Raw genomic sequence first — 21,579 nt, forward strand, 5'->3', positions numbered from 1 at the left:
GATCAGTATTTGGACACATAGTTCAGGAAGCAAAACTGTTGGCTTTGAGATCAACATGTGATTGTCAGAAGGAAGCCCGTAATCACAAATTGTTCTCTCCATATGTGGGTGCAGTGACTGCAAGACAGCAAACAGTTTGTTTTGGGAAGGATTTTACTGGCTGTTTGAAGGCAGGAGTGGCTGAAACATACAAAATATTTAAACCAAATTTTTATGTCTTATAATGTTCAACAAAGCTCTCTGCAAACATCAGTTCTGGGAAAAATATTAAAAAAGGCATCCTCCAAGGCAGGGTTATGGGCACTTTTGGGAGTTGTAAAGCCATGCAGGTTCCAGAAATATGTGCTTTCCAAGGGCTGGAAACTTCTGAATTAACAACAAGTAATCAGTGAGTGTGACAAAGAGTTAAAGTACACAGACTTTACTTTCACAAAGTTTATGATGTAGTAAAGAGTTTTAAGACGTAGACCTGAGATTGCAAACTGATGGCCAGCAGGCTAAATTGGGACCATGGATTTGTTTTACTTGGCTTGTACAGGGTTGGCCTCTTGAATGTCTAAGAAAGAAAAAAGAGTGAAAGAAGTTGCTAAACTGAGATTTTTGTATTAAAATCTGGATTTCCAGCTGTTTTTGAAAAATCAGAAGATCTGCCAACACTGGGTCCTTATTCCCACATTTCCCCATGGTGACATTTGGCTGGAGTGAAATAGCAGCTGCCCTCTCTAGTTCCCCACCCTGGCGCACTACATTCCCTCACCAGGCCTCTGTCCCTATCTGAGATGACTACCCTTAATGCAGAGACTTGGACAACATTCACCACGCCTCTTCACTGTGGAAACAAACTGCTAAAGCCTGGAGCAAAATAGCAGATTCCCATTTGTTTCAGGAGAGATGACCCTGGCTCAGGCCACCAGAGGCAGTGAGCAGCGGTCAGATTTGGGATATATTTTGAACATGGCATTGGTAAGATTTCGTGATAGTTTGGTTTAGGGAATGAGAGAGAGGATTTGAAAATGACTCCAATTTTGATTTTTATTTAGATTAATTTATTTCAAAAGCAAACCTACAGTGGAATATTGGAAAACCAGGATTGAACTTTTAAAATGAAAACAAAATTATTTAAAAGTTTTTCTTCACTAGTACTCTCCGAATTGGGTGCCCTAGATGGTACTATTACCCTTTTCTGGGAAATGCTGACACTTTGGGGAATTGGGGAAGGGGAGAGCATTGAGAAGAGCCCCAGTAACTACAAAAAGAGAATTCGGCTCTTGCCCCCAGAGACGGAGTAGAGGGACATCAGTCTATGGATGGCCTCTGTGCACCTCAGTGTCCCCACCTGTCCAGGACGGTGTATCTTGAACTACTGGGGTGTCAGTACGTGGGCAGGCCTACTTCAGGGAGCTACAAGGTGTGGCACTGCAAGAGCTGTGGGGATTGGTAGAGGCTCCAAGATTTCCACGTGGGAGGGGGCTTAGGGCATCCAGTAAGAAGCTGCAAGATGTTCAGAAGCTTGTTTTGTAGCTACTTTTTCACAAAAAGAGGACTCTCTTCTCTCAGATTTATATTACAAATCATTAAGAGTAGCAAAGTTGTATCCGAAGATGTTTTTATTTACACTTTATACGTGACTGGGAAAATCTCCAACTGTCCATGTCGAGGACAATTATTTTATAATGTGGGTTGATTTGGTTAGTGGAGACTACTAGTGGCTATCAGGACGGTGGGAACTAGCCGACTGCCATTTCTGGGGCTGGCCATGGACGAGAGAAGCCTCCGGCAGATCGGAAGCCAGAGTTTGCGGGCACCGAGCCAAGCGCGGTGGCTTCCTTCAGCCGCTGTAGCTAGGAGGCCCTTCCCTCGGTGGGTCCCACAGCGGTCACTCGGCGGCTTGCGCGCATGCGCCGACCCCGCGGCGTCCTCCCCGGCTCCTTCCCTCCTTCATCCGGGTCCTGGGCGAGCGGGCGCCGTGCGCGTGTCCCGCGGCCGAGCTGCTAATAAAGTTGCGCTGTGGGCAAGCGCAGCTACGGCGCCGGGAGAGCGCGCGTCGCCGGCCCGTGAGTGAACGTGGGGTCCCGGGAGGGGCGGGCGAGGGGGACCGGGGTTGCAGGCTCTACCCGGACGCGGCTCTGCCCTAGCGGCCGGACTCGGGCCGAGGCGGGGGCGTGCGGCCGCGGGCGGAGCGGAAACCACCCGCCTGAGGGGCGGGAGGTAGGCCGAGTCCCGGCCTGCCGGGGTCCAGGCGGGCGGCGGTGGTGCGGCCCGTCTGGCTGCGGAGGCCTCGCCTGCCCCGGGGCGTCCCCGGACTGTGGCGGGAGGCGTTCGGGACGCCCTCGCGGGGATCCCCGGCCCCCCTTCTGTCCGGAGGAGCGGTTTGTTCTCCCTCATCCAAGCGCCACCCTCAGTACACACCCCTGGTAGAATTGCCGAGCTCGGCGGAGCAGCCTGGTCGGCTACATTGCAAAGCCGTCCAGTGGCTTGATGAATCCGTGCCGCCGTCGCTTTGTGTTTCAAAGATAAGGATCTACGCTTATCGGTGGAAATTACACTCTGGGCAGTTGTGACCTGCTGCTGCGCTCAGCTGGTAGTTAGACCCGGTTTCTGCCACTTGCCATGCCAGTTTTCATTATTGCAAAGATTTCTTCTACTTTATGTAAACTTTAGCTGCAAGGAAAACGACTAGCGAGGTCTGTTTGCCTTCACCATATTCACCCCCTACCGGGGTCCTTCACTTCAGTGTCTGTACTCATATTCCGGTCTGTCCCCCTCCCCCTCCGTCTTTCCTGCCTTCCCCTTTCAGCTGCTGTTATTACGTGGAGTTTGGAGCCTAAGCTTTGAAAACTCCCATGTGGCGCCTGTCTTAAGTCGGAGCATGCTCAGTAGCCAAAACAGATTTTGGTTGCAAAAAGAACTGGGGCGAGGATAGTCGGTTATTTGGACGTTTGCCCGCTTCCTAACAAAATGTTCCAATTCTGGTTTGGATGGCATTGGAGAGTGGAGCTGTAGGCCAGCCTAGAGGTGAGGAATGCCTGAACACCCTGGGCCAGATCTCTATCTTGATTGTAGAGACATTGTTTCCTGACCAGCTGGAGGTTTAGAGAGCGACTGGGGGGCCGGGGGAAGCATTCCTGGCTGCCTGTGAGTTTATATGGGTGTGGCACTCACTGTATCTTGTTTACCTTATCTTTCTGTGGAAAAAGTTTTGAAGTCTGGTTGGGTTTGTCACATCATGCCTGTTGCCTAGCACCACCAAAGGTGTTCTTATCTAACAACGAAGACTGGATAGGTGGAAGGTTGTGGTTTGGCCTCACAGAAGTTGAGAGGAAGGGGTGCTTGAGTTGCTGTTTTTTTAATTCTTATTTATTTTTGTTGTTGTTGATTCGGCAGGTGAGTTGTTATAAATTCTTTTTTAAATTATGTTTCTAAACGGCAGTAGTTAAAGTTCCTTAAATTAGAGTACCTGAATTGCCCAGAATGAATTAGTTTTTAACTTTAATTTGAAAGCTGAAAGGTTGAAAACCTTAATCCCAATAGATTAGTAACTTTCCAAGCAGTTTAAAGTTGCTGCTAGATGCCAGTTTTGTGGGGAAGACAGTACCTAGACATGATGTGAACATTTATTGATCTGAATGTTTTTATGCAATTGGTGTGTTCCAGATTCAGTAAATAGGAATTATTTATAGCTCTGAACAAATTATTTTATATTCTTCCTTTTACCGCTACTTTGGTAACTTTTTTCCTCTAAGATGAATCAGAGGTTACAAGAATATGAAACAGTTCTTAAGAAACAAGTTAACAAAGTGTAACCTTCGTAAAGGTTGTATTTATTATGTTTAGATTTTTAAAATTTAACCTTTGCGTAATTGTCTCTATAGCATCCTCCGTTCTTCCCTCTCTACCTTGCTGCTCCCTTAGTCAGTGTGCCTTTCCTTTTCACATAGCTGCTGTTATCACATACACTTTACCCCTTTATTTTTGTTAATAAAATCGATTTGTCATTTATGCTTCCATTCCTTTCCGATCACAGCTGAAATAGGCAATAAAAGTTTGATGAACCTTCCCAACTAACTTTCCTCTTAGATTTTTAAATGCATCCATATGATATGGTCTAGTTAAAAGAAGAGAACAGTGAACGGGAAGAGAAAAGAATAAAATATTTTTGTAGGTTCTGTGCAGATTTGATGGAATTATCTACTTGTCTGGTTCACTGCGATAGGCGCCACAAAAATGGGTATATTGATGTGTGTTGCATTTCTTTCCCCTCTGGCAAAGTCAGTTATTAATTTCAGAGGGAGACAGTGGCAGAATGTTGTTACTAATGAGGTTTGAATCAGATTGACTGGTTATGTAACATGTTGCTGGGAGTATTATTAAAAGTTGCCTTCTGTAGCAAGGTAGAGGCAAGTAAATTCTGCTTACCCTCTTCACTGGGTTTTAATTCTTGGCTGAACCTGAAGGCACATTAGACTATAACCATAATTATACCTGGGCAGCCTGTCTGTTTCCTGTTTTCATCATGAACCCAAACATGATTTGCAGTGATGATCTTTTTTGTCCCTTGCATTAAGCAGAGGCAGTACGTTTTTGCCTGCTTCTGAAAACAGATTTGTAACTTGGTCAAATCAAAGATACTGGCGTCTTAGTGTTTTGAATACTAGGCAGTAAAATATCAAAGTTTTAAATTTCTTTGTAACTTGAAATACTATCTTAAAAAATCTGTTTCACACATATTGTTTAATTGTAAATTTTAATGTTACCAGTAGTTTGTAGAGTCTTTGAGTAAGAAAGCCCTTTTTGTTTATGACTTACCAGTGTTTATTATTAACCAGATGTATATGTTGATTCAGGCAGTGAGCCACGCATTTGGGTGAATTTCATAGCTGACTTGAGTATTCTTCAGAATATAGCTGCCTTTATTCCCCTGGTTTATCAGTCTTCCCTGTTCGCTTTACTTCTAGAGGGTCTATGTTCCTTGTCTCTCTTTTTTTGTGCTCCATACTAAGCACAAAAAAAGAGACTGAAATAGTTTCTTTACTTCAGATGTTACAGGTGCTGTATACCCTATGGGTTTGCCAGTGTATTGATAAGGTCAAAGACATTGGAGAAGATTTCCTTTTGTTAGAGACAGTGTTATAAAAGGAAATCTTATAAACAGCCTGGGGGATGATTCTTATTTCTACTGGTCTGGATATTTTGGGGAAAAGAATATCTGGGAGGATAGGACCCAAGAAGACTGTACAGAGATAGTACGCATTCTCCACCAAAGATGATGATGAATGACCTCACAAAGTCTCTCCATGTTTTTTTACACCTTGTTTTTCTACTTCCAAAGTTAATAGAATAAAAGTAATTGAAATTCTTAGTGCTGGATTATCCAGTTCATTGCCATTACCTAGACCTTTGAATCTGAGAGGTGCATTTACTACTTGGAAGGTTAAGATATAAAATTCTCTTTGAAGAATTGTTAAAAACTAGATTGTTGTTAGGACCAGCTCGTTTTTCAGTCTCATATTCTAACAGCTTTTGTTGTTTCACAACTTTGAAAAGATGGCATAATTACAGAGTTACTAGGTTTTTCATAAATAATCAGCTAGTTCTAGGCTCTGTAGTTTTGATACTTTTTTGCCTTGGGCACCTAGGTGGGAGATTTTTGTTCCTTTTCTAGTAGAGAGGTGGTTTTAGTGACTTTTCTTATTGTATCCCTAACTTGGTTATGATAGTATTTTAGAAGAAGGAATTCTTTATTAGATGGTTCTGTGTGTGCAATACTATAATTGTAATTCACTATTGGAAGATGGTTGTTAAAGTACATATTGTAAATAGGGTTTGCTCTTGAATTCTTTGGTACACCAGTCTCTGCTTATTTTATATATATATATATGTATATATATTCATATGTATATACATATATATATTCATATATATATATGTATATATAAAATTTACAGACTGGTATACTTTGGAAATTTGAAAATGGCCTTATCTGTTGTGAGATTTAACTGGATTTTTCTTTTTGGTTTCCGTTTATGTTGTTTTGTTATTACTGAAAATAATAGTAAGAAAAAAACTAGTGTCACCTCCCACCTTTCTTTGAGCGTAGCAGCTGGAGTCCTGTGAACAGTCTTAAACTTTTCAAATTTAACTGTGATCTCAGAATATGGCTGGTACTTTCAAGGCAAGTTTTGTTCTGTTCACTTCTGTTTTCATGATGTGTTAGGATTTGCCTAGCATCCTATCTGGTAGGCTGTATAACTTGAGATCTAGTTATTCTGGTTTGTGTATTTCCAGGAAAAGTGGGGTGCTGCAGAACTTTTTCAAAGCTAGTCTTCTGTTTTCTTTCCCCTTCCTCACATCATTCTGCCCACTTAGGTGAGTAGGTGACTTGACCTCTGGGGTACACATGAGGTATCTGGAAAACATCTTCATGAAGCATTGGAATATATGTTGTGTACACAAGTTAGCACTTTGTACTCCAGAGACACATTTTATAAAGTAATGATTTGGTATCTGCCCTTGATGATTTTATAATTTAAAGGAAAGCACTATAAAGATTGACCAGCTCTGTGTCTATTCCTGTGCCTACAAGCCTCTACAGGTATACTCAGACACATCTGGCAGCAGTGTCAGAAATCTTGCAGGCTCTGGCGGTGAGTGATACATCTAGATCAGGCTCTGCTTAATTAGAGGACTTAGAGGAGCAGGCGAGGTTTAAAGAGTGATTAAAAACTGGGCAACAAAAGTCTGGATGTAGGAGATTAAAAAGTAGAGACTTGTGTAGTCACAGAGAGAGACTAGGCGAGAGTATAATGGTGTGAGAAGTGTCAGGGATCATGAGTTCAGCTCCTGAATGGCTTTGAAATCCACTGTGAGAACTTTGGATGTCTTTGGAAATCGGGAGCCACAATTGGGAAAAGTGGTGATTTAAGTGTTTCTCTAGGAAAATGATTTTGATTTTACGATTGTGATTGTATTTCCTCCTCTTTTGTAGATGTTCCAATAAAGAATAGGATTTCTGAATCTAGGAGAGTTTTGGAGCCAACGTGCTCTTGGTTTCTTTCTGTTACTTGAGTGTAGTCATGGATGTGGCTTACGTGCTTTATAATAATTGTATACCTAGATCTAGGATTGGTTTGACAGTGGTGGTGGGGTGTCTACTTTTGCTGATACTTGGTGACTAAGGATGTTAGAACCACAGGGGTAAGACATTTTTAAAGCTTTACCCCTGCCAACCACAAAATGTTATCTTTGAATGTATATAGGCAAGTGACTTTCTCCCATTGCAGATGGTCCTAAGGGCCTTGGCTCTCAAACCTACTGCAGAACCTGGGACGCTTGTTAAAAATATGGGAGGTAGGGCCCTACTCTCAAACCTAATGAATCTGAATTCTGTGGAATGGTTATGAGGAATTTGCTTCTTTAAAGCCCCCACCTGTAATTCTTCTGTGTAGGTTTGCCTGAGACGATGGTGGCTTGTGACCCATATGCACATTTATTTGCATGGGTTGATGTGCTCAGGAGATTGCCTTTTGGCTAACAGTGTTGGGTGAAATTTTTGGATTGGTTTGCTTGCCTTTTATTTTGGATTGAAACAGTTAGAGAGATGTCAGAGCAGAAAGTGAAGGAGCTGTTTCTATGAATTTACCACTGAAGTCTGGCCATGAGCAGTGTGTGTCTATGTGTCTGTCTGTCTGTTTGGGGGAGACTGTTGAGGGAAGTTTGTGTGTGTGTTTATGGCAGGTCGGAGGTTCTACTCAGGTAGTTTGAAGTAAGAACAAGACTTTTGGTTTTTTGACTTTAATAAAAATTCATTTGAATGGAAGCCTGGTAAAGTTTAACAACATTTTATTCATACACTTAATGTATGTAAAATGTAACTCCAGATCATCCTTTAGCTTCCCTATCAGCCTTTCCCAAACCATTTGATGACAAATCCTACTCTTTGGGTAGCTCAGGCTGACGCCTTGTAATCATTATTGACTCCTCCGTTCTCACATTCCCCGTTCTCTTCCATCAGGAAACCTTTTGTCTCCCAAAACATGTGAAATTGTCCATTTCTTACCACCCCACTGCTGTCCCCCTGTTCTGAGCCATGATCATCTCTTACCTAAATTGCTTCAACTCTGAACTGATCTCCCCACTTTTTACCCCTGCTGCCCACCCCGCCCCCATTATTCTTAACATGTGGACCAGAGTGATTCTTTAAAATAATAAAAGTCTGAAAATGTCATGTCTTCACTCAGAGTTCTCAAATGGGTCCACATTTCACTTACCATAAAAGCCAAAGCTCTTATCATATCCAGCATGGCTCTCTTACCTATTTGATCCCATTCCTTGTTTTCCCCTTCTTGTTTACTTATTCTCAGGCTTCATGGTCTTGCAGTTAACTTGAGTGTGCCAGGCATGCTCCCTCCTTGGGATTTTCACATTGCCTGTTGCCTTTGCCTGTACTAGTTTCCCCCTAGATATCTGCCCGGCTTACTCTTATTTCCTTAAAGTATTGACTCAGCTGGTACCTTCTCAGAGAGGCTCAGCCCAGCCACCTTAAAATTACACCTCCCCCACAGTGCTGCCCATCCACCTTCCTCTGCTTTATTTTTCTCCATGCCATTTTTCACCTAACAAACTATACTGTATCACTTATTTATTGTCTTTTGTCTGTCTCCCTCCACTGGAATGTAAGCTACATGAGGACAAGGATTTTGGCTCCCTTTATTCACTTGTATATTCCCAGCTCCTAGAATTCTACTTCAATAAATAGACTTTTGAATGAATAACTTGAATCAATTTAACAAGTTCTCTGAATATGCTTAGTACTGTTTTTTAAAAATTACATTCTAGTGGGAGAGACGAAAATCAAGTAAACCAACGAATAATTACAAATTGGTAGTACAGTGAAGGAAATGAATATAGTATTGGATTAGAGATTAGGGAAAACTTACTTTATATAGAGTTAGATGATCAGGGAAGGTCTCTGGGATGATAGCTAAAGCTGAAGCCTCAGTGATGAGAGAGCTAGAAATTAGTGGTTGGAGCTTGAGGAAAGTGGTCCAGGCAGAGAATCGCATTTGTAAAATCTGTGAGGAATCTGTATGGTACAAATGCCATACAGATTCCAGTACAGGAAGATAAATGCTTTTGAAAAATGAATTCTTACTATTATTTATTGGAAGCAGAAAGTATTTGCCCCTAGTTTTTGATTGACTCTTAAATTTCAGCCTCCAAATTTAGTTCATGTTTATTTTAAGATGTACAGAATTGCATGAAGCAGAAAGTAAAAAGTACCCTGAACCCCACCCTACCCCCATGGCTAATATCTTTTCAAATGCTTTGTATTCACATTCTCTTTCATTCATTAGACAAATATTTATTGAGCATATGTATCACTAGGCTTACAGTGATGAGTGAAACAGATATGGCTCTTCTCATTTACATTCTTGCCAGGTTGTACAGGTAAATGTAAAAACATAGATATGTTAAGTGCTACGAAATAGAGGTATGTGAAGGAGTAAGTGTGTATAATAGGGGAATTTCACCTAGGCAAGGTAGTCTGGGAAGGCTTCCCTGAAGAAGGGATGCTTGAGCTGAAATAGAAGTAAAGTATGTGTGTGTGTGTGTGTGTGTGTGTGTGTGTGTGAGTGTGTGTATGTTTTGTAATGTGAAAGATTCTTTTGTAATGAATGATATCTCTTAATTTTATAAGATTTTCATTTATGGTTGAGATGCCACTCTTTTTCTTTGGATTTCCAAGGTACTGCTCTGTATTGTTATTGTCCAGTTGATAGCTGCAGTTTTTCAGAAGAATTTCAGGGAACCTAATACACACAGGGATTTCTGAAGCTCATAATTAAATCCCAGTTTTCTTTCTAGCTGTCTGTAATTAAATCCCAGTTTTCTTTCTAGCTGTCTGAAATGACAAAACCCATTAGTGAAAGAGTCATCTAGTTAGGTCTTCGTAAACCAGAGGTGAACTATAAAAAGCCAAGGTAGGGCTTCCCTGGTGGCGCAGTGGTTAAGAGTCCACCTGCCGATGCAGGGGACGCGGGTTCGTGCCCCGGTCCGGGAAGATCCCATGTGCCGCGGAGCGGCTGGGCCCGTGAGCCATGGCCACTGAGCCTGCGCGTCGGCAGCCCGTGCTCCGCAACGGGAGAGGCCACAACAGTGATAGGCCCGCGTGCCGCAAAAAAAAAAAAAAAAAAAAAAAAAAAAGCCAAGGTAATAGCAGATAATGTGTTCACAGTTTTCTTAAGTCCCTCCAAGTTCTGATGTACGAAGTAGCACACATTCCTATCTACTCAGTTACTGGCCTTCTGTGCTTGCTGTATATATTTTTTACTCTGTTTTAATACCCCATCTCTGTTGAGTATCGTATGGAAATCTATAGTAAAACTAAGTGATGTGCTAAACAGCATATGAAGCTCTTCATAACGTCTTCTCTTTTTCCCATTATTCTTTATGATCATTGAGATTACAGATAGTATCTTTTAAGCCTCAGTTCCTAGCACAGAGTATTCCTGGCTTACTAGGCACCCAATAAATTTGAATAAATCAAATTCAACTCTTCTCTTTGTATCATCCTCCAAATTTTTATATTCATTCCTCCTGTCTTGAGCTTTAAGTGTCACATCTGCTTGGACTTGGATCAGTACTTGCTTCCTTGTACCCCTCCACCATCACCTTTTTGCTTCATCTTGGCCATAACTAGAATTCCCCTTTTTGGGTGAGCGGTGTCTAATTCTTTCAGCTTTTAAACCTTTACTTGCTTTTTTTTTTTGGCTGTGTATGTGGTCTTAGTTCCCCGACCAGGGATCGAATCCGCACCCCCTACATTGGAAGCGCAGAGTCTTACTGCTGGACTGCCAGGAAAGTCCTCAACCTTTACCTTTCTTGACTGCCCCGTTTCTCTTCTTGGTGGTCAGCAAGTCCTATGGATTGTTTATCTGTAATGTCCCTCATAACTCTTCCTTTTCTGTCTCTACTACCGTTACTACCTGGTCTGTGTACCACCACCCTGGTGCGACTTCCTCTCATAGTTGGATTACATGTTTTCCATTTACCCTCTCTGCCCCTTTTGGTTAAGTCTTTTCTTGGCTATGTGCTATTGCCATTTTTGTCTTCTCAAAATGGCTCTTTGAATATGTCTTTCTGCTTAGATAGAACTCTGTACTGCATATAGGATTACTTCTAGCAGCCTGACTCCTTTGCCTTATATTGTCTTTCTTTGTTTGGCTCTCATTCTGTGGTAGTATCTTTCCCTTTAGCTTCACGATCTAGCTGATTGTCTCCTCCTAGTCTTTCTTGCCTCATTTGGCTTAATGATACTTGGTTTTCCTTATTCTTTTCCTTTATTACCAACTGGATCATGAATTACAGATTGTCATATTCCTTTTTGGATCTTGTGATAGTCATTCCTAAAATCTGTGCTAATATCATGAGCAATTATCCACACCTAATCATTAAGGCTTTTTTTTTTTTTTTTTTTTTTGCGATACGCAGGCCTCTCACTGTTGTGGCCTCTCCCGTTGTGGAGCACAGGCTCCGGACGTGCAGGCTCAGCGGCCATGGCTCACGGGCCCAGCCGCTCCACAGCATGTGGGATCCTCCCGGACCGGGGCACGAACCCGCGTCCCCTGCATCGGCAGGCTGACTCTCAACCACTGCGCCACTAGGGAAGCACATTAAGGCTTTTATTCACTTAAGTGCTATGTGTGTGTGTGTGTGTGTGTGTGTGTGTGTGTGTGTTTGGGTGGGGGGAACAGGGAGCCTGTCAGAGCTAGGTTATTGTACGTTTGCTGAGCCCTCCCCTTTTTGTTGTCACCAGCCATTTGAAGCACAGTTAATTCCTTCTTAAGCAGTCGTATTCATAAGTGTGTAATCTTTTCACCTTTTCCTCCCGTTTTCCAGTTATATTGGCATAATTCCTCTTCCTTTCTGTTTTTATGGTTCCCCTAAATAGGTAGAAGTTTGAAAATGTTTGATCACTAGATATCATTATATTCACTCAAACTGCAATACTGATGAGAATTGACTTACTTTACACAGATTATCCTGTGTATTTCCTAATGGGATATTAGATTTGGGGGGAGTCTCTGGGTTTTAAGCTAGAAATAGAAATTCTCTGAAAGATATCTTGGGCATTGTTCAGTTTAGTTTGTGAGATTTGTTTGTTTGTTTTATTGACTTCTTTGTTAGCCTCCTGTGCATTGTTTTAAGAAGACTTGGCTTTTAAGAAGGCTCAGTTAATATTTAGCATTCAAAAAGGTTGGGTTAGTATGACTCCAGAAGAGCAAAAAGAAAACAGAATTTGTCTCTGTGCCCAATTATGCTATTGAAATATGGCTTTAACATTTATAAATAATAACTATTTTGAAAGAGCTTCTCGTGGAGGTTTATTGCAAAAGAAAATAATTCCATGATTTAAGTTCCTTGAAGCCTACTGATATTTTGGTTTTTGTAGGAACGAAATAAGTCACCTTTAAAGAGTAATAACAAATATTTTACTCCCAATGGTGTACTTTAGGAAAGCTTCAATGTATTAGGTGGCCCAGGATGAGGATGACAGAGGCACAAATAGAATTTGCTCAGAAGCCAGGTTTTCATGTAGGGTATTGTCTTACATATCTGGGCTGTTAAATGCATCTTCTCTTCTACTTAGAAGAAAACTCGGAGGTAAGCAAGCCCTGGAGCACTTGAAAGTACCAGAGGTACAAAATACGTACTCTGTGCTAAGTAGGTCCTTTTGGAGTTAGAAGAAAAGTTCATTTTCCTTAGGTAGTTTATACATCATTAGGTAGTAGCCAAGCTTCTCCAAAATCAGCACTCAGGAATGTGGGAGAAGCGGTGAGGAATGGAGAAAGGGGAGGCAAGAAAGGAGAATGAGAACAAGAAAGAAGGGAGAGCAGTAGTATAGTGGGAAGTGATGGGGAACGTCAGAAAAGACTTTGGGACAGGAGGAAAGAAAAAGCTGCCTTATTTCTTCTAGATATGCATTTTTCCCACCTCATAATATCTCTGAAATTGGTATGTGTCTTAGAGCCGATGGCATCTGAATATTGGTTTCGGCTAGGTGGCAGTTTTGATGTTGTCATTGCACGTGCATGATGTCTGCCTTTGCTGTTTGCATTGCTGTCATTTCTTTCATTTACACCTTCTGGGAAGATCAAGGAAGCAGCAGTATCAAAACTTGAAGGATGGGTGTCAGTGGCTTGAACAACAATCCTGGAGTAATACTGGAACACTCTTCAGACCTACAGTCTTGATGGCAGAAGGATGATATTATGAAGAAAAAAATCTAAGCGATGAGAAAGCATGTTGTGATAGTTTAATTTGCAGCCTTTTCTTCCTTCAAGGTTCATAAAATAATGGAACCTCTTAAGTAGATGGCTTTGTATATTTGATGAAATAAAGTAGCCCAGGGCTTCCCTGGTGGCGCAGTGGTTGAGAGTCCGCCTGCCGATGCAGGGGACGCGGGTTCGTGCCCCGGTCTGGGAAGATCCTGCATGCCGCGGAGCGGCTGGGCCCGTGAGCCATGGCCGCTGAGCCTGCGCGTCCGGAGCCTGTGCTCCGCAACGGGAGAGGCCACAACAGTGAGAGGCCCGCGTACCGAAAAAGAAAAAAAAAAAAGTAGCCCAGCTGTGTATTTAAAATCCTGAGCCTGATGTCAAAAAATTTCATGATTATTGCAATAATAATGACTGCAGTTTCCCTTTGCTCAGTATGTACTATGCCAGGCATTAAGTGTGTATCTCATTTAATTCTCAGAACTGATACTCATTATACAAAATAGGAAAAATGGATATTTAGGTGTGTTAGATTCAGAATTTGAACGCTAGTTCATTAGACTTCAAATCTGGTGTTTCTGTGTGTTACAATACGTATATTAATATCCCTGTGTAGATTAGCCTTATTGTATGTATCTAGTCAGTTTTCTTGTTCTACCACCTATGTTCCAGCAAACTGAACTGTAGTTTTTCCCCATCCTGGTAGATAAAAACTCTGATTTTATGTCTTTATCAGAATAGCATTTATGCCTAAGATACAGCTACTTCATGCTTTTTGTCTCCCTCCACTCCCTTCCCCCAAGGGCCATGCTCTGAATTTCTTTTAGCATCCTGTACACCCTAGGAGATCTGCCATTCTCCATGGTGTATTGCAGATAGGAATGGGCACATCTCAGTTGATTATTAATTTGTAATTCTTACAGTTAAGGTATGGACCTGATTTATCTTTTAACACTTTAGCATCTAGTTCAGTGGCTTGCCCTTTTTAGGTACACTCAGTAAGTGTGTGTTGTATAAATAAGAGTATAAGTCTGCTCTTGAGTTTAGCATGGGTGGTATATACTTGTGCCTCAGTAGACCCTGAAAGCATTGTAGAAAGGGAGTACAGAGGGCCAAATTTAACTACCCAGCAATCTGTAACCTCTAAAGGCTGAAGTTAGTGAATATAGCCTTTTTGGACTTTTCTCTATTACTGGGATAGAGATAATATAGAAGAGTATTGTTGTTGGTTGTGAACACAATCAGCTGTTTGAATTGAGGATGGGTGTTCTCAGTGTTTCTAAATTCATTTTATTTAGTGAAAGGCAAAGGGGGTGCGAAAAATTGAACCAACTTTTCAATAAGAGATTTGAAATTAAACCGTTTGGGTACTCGAAAACCTAATCATACTCTTATTTTCAAAGGTATTGCAAGTTCACTTGGGACTCATATTGCATGTGCTAGTATTTGCAAATCAAAAAATTATTACTCTATTTTTTGTATACGTAATGAAAAAATTCTATCGTAATGGAGGACTTTTGTGAGGGTAGTAAAATAAATCTATTGCTCTATCCCAAGCACTCTGATACTTTTATTTCAATTTGTGGACCAATATCTGATTTTAAATATATATTTTACAGAAAAGATGACAGGAGAAAATTGATCTATCACATGGGTACCATAAAACAGTTTTACCGGGACTTCCCTGGTGGCACAGTGGTTAAGAATCTGCCTGCCAATGCAGGGTACATGGGTTTGAGCCCTGGTCCGGGAAGATCCCACATGCCGCGGAGCAAGTAAGCCCGTGCGCCACAACTACTGAGCCTGCGTGCCACAACTGCTGAAGACCATGCACCTAGAGCCCCTGCTCCACAACAAGAGAAGCCACCACAGTGAGAAGCCCACGCATTGCAACAAAGAGCAGCCCCCGCTCGTCGCAACTAGAGAAAGCCCATGTGCGTCAATGAAGACTCAATGCAGCCATAAATAAATAAATAAAATTTAAAATTAAAAAAAAAAGAAAAGCTTATGCTATATTTAGGTCTTCACGAGCCAATGATAATTGGTTCAGGAAAACACCCATTTAAAATGAAACCACTTAAAATGCAGACCAGTATTTCATACTGAATTGTGAATAAAAGGTCTGATTCGGACTTTATCTTAAAAACTTAAAATTTTGGAAAATCATTAGGTTATAATTGTAAACATGCATTAAGTTTTATAACGAACAAAGGCTGAATTGAGTATGGATAGGCTTAATTTTTCTCACAAAACAATTTAGTAGCATGATATGACATCCTTCGTGTTTGACATTTGTGGTACTAATATTAAGAGCATTTTTATTTTTGTGAAAATATTCATAAAAATATTTATGGATTTTCCCATGGACTTCTGTTAATCCATTGACAGTGAAGTTATTATTGCTTACTGATAACTATAAAAGTGGTGAATTTCCCAAACTCACTGTTCATCATAAGTGCAAACCACTGCAGGAGTACCGTCCATCTGGGTCATATTGCAATATTCCTGTGGGTCTTAGCGGCAAAGGGAACCGCACATCTGACGCTTACATTGCTTGATGGGCCATGATTAATAAAGGAGTCTCATGTTCTTTGACAGTATGCATGAAACAGCAATAGACTTATTTGTTCATAGGATAGTAAGGTAAAATTAAATCCCAGACCTTGCATCTTTTGCTCTCATTTTAATAAACTTTATGAAATGTTACAATTTTTGCAGAGTTTGCAGTTTCATTTGTGGTTTAGAAGCTGTTACAGTAAGGGAGATGCTAGTGAACAAGAACTAATTATAAGTGATCAGTACACTAGTAAATTTTTAAAAGATTTTTAAAATTGAAGTATATCTTAAAGTGCACAAATCTTATGTGTATAGCTCAGTGAACTTTTATGTATGTGTACATCTATACCACCATCACCCAGATCAAGATGTAGAAATTTTCTAGCTCCCCAGAAGGCTGTCTTGTCCCCTCTTAGTAATATTCTTGCCTCTGATGCCATAGGTTAGTTTTGCCTGTTTTTGAATGTCATGTAGTTGGAATGATAAAATGTGTAATCTTTTGTATCTGACTTCTTCAGTATATCAGTGAGATTCATGCATGTTTTACATGTGTGTGTTCTTTTTCATTGCTGTGAAGTATTTTGTTGTATGAATTTATTACTGTGGTTTATCTACCCACTCTACTGTTGATGAATATTTGGGTTATTTCCAATTTGGGACTATTACAAATAAAGTTGTTATGAACATGTACTTGCCTTTGGGTTGACATAGCACTTGTTTCTGTTGGATATATACCTAGGAATGGAATTGCTGGGTCATAGGGACCTATGTTTAGCATTAGTAGATGTTGTCAAACAATTTTCCAAAGTGGTTGGGCTAGTTTATATTTTTGCTAGCAATATGTAAGAATTGTTCTGATTGTCATGAACACCTTCTCTCTCTCTCTCTTTTTTTTTTTTTTTTTTAAGTCTAGCTATTCTGGTAAATGTGTGATATCTCACTGTCTTTGTTTGTTTTTTAAATTTCTTTGATAACTAATGCTGTTGAGTCCATTTTACCATCTAATGGCAATTTTGATATTTTTTGTGAAGTGCCTGATCAGGTCTTTTACTTATTCATTAGTGAATTTTTATGATCAATTTTGCTCCCTTTTTAAACTTTAGATAACAAGTACTTGGATTACTTGCGCATACCAGTTATGCAGTTTGGAAAGTTATAAAACATTTTTAGAAAGAATTCAATTAAACATGTTTAAAATTTTTAATCATTTCATATTTAAAGAAGTGAGTGCAAAGTTTGTCCCTTCCCCTTTCCCAGTGCTAGAAGTTCATGTGTGAATAGCATGTTTGAGTTTATAAAGCATCTATTACATGTATGTATATGTATATGTGTGTTTTCAATACTTCAGGCACACATTATTTTATTACTTCATCATTTTAATGACTTGGGAACCATCATCCCTATTTTATAGAAAAATTAATAGGCTTAGAAAGAGTGATACCTGGTCATGGTCATATACCTAGTAAAGGACAGAATCTGATCCTCTTCTGTTTTCATTACATTGATAATACTTAAAAAAATTAAAAATAGTGCATTTTTGAGTTATAAAATATTTACATGTAGAAAAGTAGAGAAAATAATATATGTGATGATTTGTCAGATTTTCTTCAAATCTAGTTTTAAAAGAAACACAGCTAAAGCTTTTCCATTTGTTCTTCCACCTTCTTTCTTCTTTCACCAGAGATAGTCAGTATTCAGTATCCTGAGGTTGGTATGTATCATTTCCATGCATACTTTTATTCTCTTTTACTATATCTGTGCATGTCCATAAAGAACTCCTTTTTTTTGTTTTAAATTTTACACAGTTGCTCTTATAAAGGTATGTATGTTTTTACAAATTGCTTTTTTTCAACTCTCTACTCACTCACTTATTTAATAAATAAGCACTATTCTAGGTCCAAGGGAATATGATGATGGATAAAGAAGACAAGGCTACCTGCCTTCTAACATTTCTGTGGGGAAGGCATGTAGTTAATAAATAAAATTGATATGATATCAGATTATTATAAATGTCATGAAAGAAAATTGAGCAGGACCAGGGGATAGAGAATGATGCAGGAGTGGGATGTATGCTATTTTAGATAAAGTGGTCAGGGAAGTCCTTTTTCAGAAGGTGACTTTTGAGCAGCTGAATTAATTGAGAGAGAAAGCCATGTTAAGATCTGGGAGTGGAGAATTCCACGGGAGGGAACATCAAGTGCAAAGGCCTTGAGGTAGAAATGACTTTGGAGCATTTGAGAAATGGAAAGCCTTCAAGTGTGGTTGTGTGCAAAGTTAGCTAGGAGAATGCTAAAAATGAGTTTGGAGGAGAAGCCAGAGGCTGGATCATGTAGGTCCTATAAAGTAATGTTAAAGAATTTGGATATTGAGTGTAATGGGAAACTGCTGGATGATCTTTGAGCAGAGAGATGACGTAGTTTGATATACTCTTAAGATTACTTTTACACTAGAATTCTGTGTATTAGAAAAGAATATGGAAGCTGTTTCTATATAGGTATGGAAAGATCTTGAAGATAACATTGTTTATACATTTTTCTGTACCTTGCTTTTTTCTTTTCAATATACCACTATTTGTGTGAAAAAAAGGTTATGATTATTTATATATCTGTATTTGTGTAAAATTTCTCTGGAAAGACATAAAAGACAATACAAGAGGGATTGCCTGTGAGAAGGGGACCTGAAGATGGGCGAAACATAGGAAGGGAGCTGACCACTCTGCACTTTACATAACAGGAAAATATTTTAAAATTGTTAACAGAAAGTGTGTACATCTTCAGTATTCAGCCAGCCAAATTTTCACAAAGTGATTCTCTCATAAAATCACCCAGAGCAAGATGAACTTTACCAGGATGGCAGAAATCCTCAAGCTCCCTTCCAGTCAATACCCCCACCCTTCCCTTTAAAGGGTAACCACCATCCTGAGTTCTAGTAGCATGCATGAGTTTCACCTGTTTTTTTGTACTAGCACTCTTAACTCCATTCTGTTCTATAGTAGATAATAAATTCTCTCCTATTTTTTTTATTTATTTAATTTATTTGGCTGCATCGGGTCTTAGCTGTGGCACTTGGGATATTTGTTGCGGCATGTGGGATCTTTCCCTGCGGGGCACAGGCTCTCTAGTTGTGGCACGTGGGCTCCAGAGCACGCAGGCTCAGGAGTTGTGGCTCACGGGCTCTAGAGCGTGTGGGCTTAGTTGCCCCGCAGCATGTGGGATCTTAGTTCCCTGACCAGGGATCGAACCCGCGTCTCCTGCATTGGAAGGCGGATTCTTAACCCCTAGACCACCAGGGAAGTCCTTCTACTATTTTTATCTTAGCATTATGACTTTGTTAAAAGGTTAAAAAAATACAGAAGCATATAGAACAAATCATGCAGGACCCCTTTCTATTTTGCTTGTCTTCCATTCCATGCCTCTCCCCAGAGGTAACTGCAATGAATAATTTAGTATGTAGCCTTTTAGTCCTTGTTTTGGGTTTATATACACAAAAACTTTCCCCTTTTTTCTTGTTAGTACATAATATGGTTAGTATTTAATAGTAATAGTGATACTAGATTAGTAGTTAACATTTATTAAGCACTTTCTGGTGGTTAACTACTAATCTAGTATCTGGTCTTCAAGCTCCTCTGCTTTTGTCTCTCCGTTCTTCAACATATCATTGCTCATACATGCTCTCTCTCATACACATGCACTACTCTGTTTCGCTTCTGTTATATTCTAGTATTACAGAATAAGGTCTCAGTCAGCCAGGCCTATCTGCTCTCTATCCTAGGAAATGCTCTCTTCATATCTGCCTATGGATTTTTTTGCTTGTGCCCCTTTTCCTTTGAAATTTTCCTTCTCATCTCAGACAACCAAATCATGCCTTTACTTTCGGACCCAGATGGCTTATCCTATATCCTTAATGTTGCTACAACTGAAGTAAGCCTTTCTTACAGTTTGTTTAACTCGTAACACTTTATACTCTGTGACCTGTTACTGAAAAACGTGCTTTCATCTTTTTGTTGTATTTCTTTGGTTTAAGGTAGGCAGTTTTGCTTACCTGATGAAAATTATCCTGTGCAGCATTGGGAAAGATGTCCTGCATAGGGTTAAGCATATCCATCCATACATAAGGAGTATACCTTCACTTCCCTGTACCCTTCCTCCCATGGTTCCAGCATGGCAGTCTGGATAGCCACTACTGAGCATCTGAGCACATGTGACTTCCCAGTGGCAGCAGGTTGAGTGGAATTTGAGTTTAGTGAAATGGGATGTAAGTTGTTCTCTGCACTTTGTATAGTCTGGCCTTGCAAGTAGGGAGAAGTCAGTCTAATTGAAGATTGTGCAGTTCCTAGTGACAGATGCCAAGAGGTTATGATACAGGTTTCTTGGGTATGGTGTACAGTGTGAATAAATGCTTGCAGCTCTTAGCCCTTTTTGGTCAATTAAACACTTTTTAAAGGAGGAACCGTAATGTTCCATAGCTCTACATGTAACCCTTTTCTTCTAAAGAGGAGTCAGTCAGTGCTCCTATACTTTTACTTTTCTGGATCAGCACCTAGAACAGTGCCTGGCACTTAGTAGGCTCTTACTAAGCACATATTGAAAGAACGAATCAGTTGGCTCTTAAGATGAAATTATTTGGTATGTGACTTCTTTTTTTTTTTTTTTAAAGTACCATCATGGCTGTTCACAGTACATGGCGACAAGCAATCAATACATATTTGATGAATTTAACTCTGTTTTATTTTACTTTATGTTTACCTGAGTTTTAACTGAGCACATGTGTTCTTTTCTGGGAAGATGCACCCCAATCCAGAATAGGCTTGATGCTAGAATTTGCTAGTATTTGTCAAAGACAGAGCTTCAGCATTATTTGGCAATTTTAGGCATAAGAAAGGAAGCATCTTTTGTTACTGACATCCTTTTTCCAAACATTACTCCTGCTATTTCACTAGCTACTCATTGTCTGTGGTTGGCTGTATAGTGACCACAGGGGATTTGTACCACTCTTATCGGTGGAGTACCACTGCATATTGCTTCCTCTTGTCACCATCACCAAGGGCTTCTTCAGGGTGTAGAATGGTGGTGTGTCTGGAGCAGGTTCATTAACTTAACATGCTTAAAATATCAGAGAAGACAATAGGAATTATGAAATTATAAACTATCTTTTTTGGGATTAAACTTTGAATTTATTCTCTTTAAATCTAGCATTCTTCATTTTAAAAGTAGATACCTCCCATTTTTCTGGCAGTTAAGTATGTTATAATTTAGTTGAGGGTTTGGTACATCTTACGACAACGTCTCATAAAATTTGCATCTATAATAATAATGTGACTTGAGTACTACTATGACTTTTGCCCAAATCTTACAAGTCTGTGGAACATTTTAAAGAGAATAATGACCCTAGGGAAGAGCTAGATTTCTCTTAAGACTTTTGTTCAAATCAGGATAATATCACGTTCAAAACTGACACAGCACATAACCTGGATTTCAATGAAGAAAAATACATTAGAATCAAACCTTAGATTTGGGGGCTTCTGACCGAAAGAAATAAAGGTCTAGGGCTGTTTTTCTTTTGGTGGGGGGATAATACATAGAAAGTAGAGCACCCTACTTTGCTTTTGGTTATCATTTGGCATTGCCAGTGAATTATTTGTTCATATTATGAAGAAGGGAGTGGTCACAGGACTAAGAAAATTTCTCTTTCTAGACGTAGGTTTTTTGTTTTACTTTGTAATCCTTTTCTGCTGTTATTTAAAAGTAAT

Source organism: Phocoena phocoena, chromosome 3 (genome assembly GCF_963924675.1).
Source record: "Phocoena phocoena chromosome 3, mPhoPho1.1, whole genome shotgun sequence".
NCBI classification, from domain to species: domain Eukaryota; kingdom Metazoa; phylum Chordata; class Mammalia; order Artiodactyla; family Phocoenidae; genus Phocoena; species Phocoena phocoena.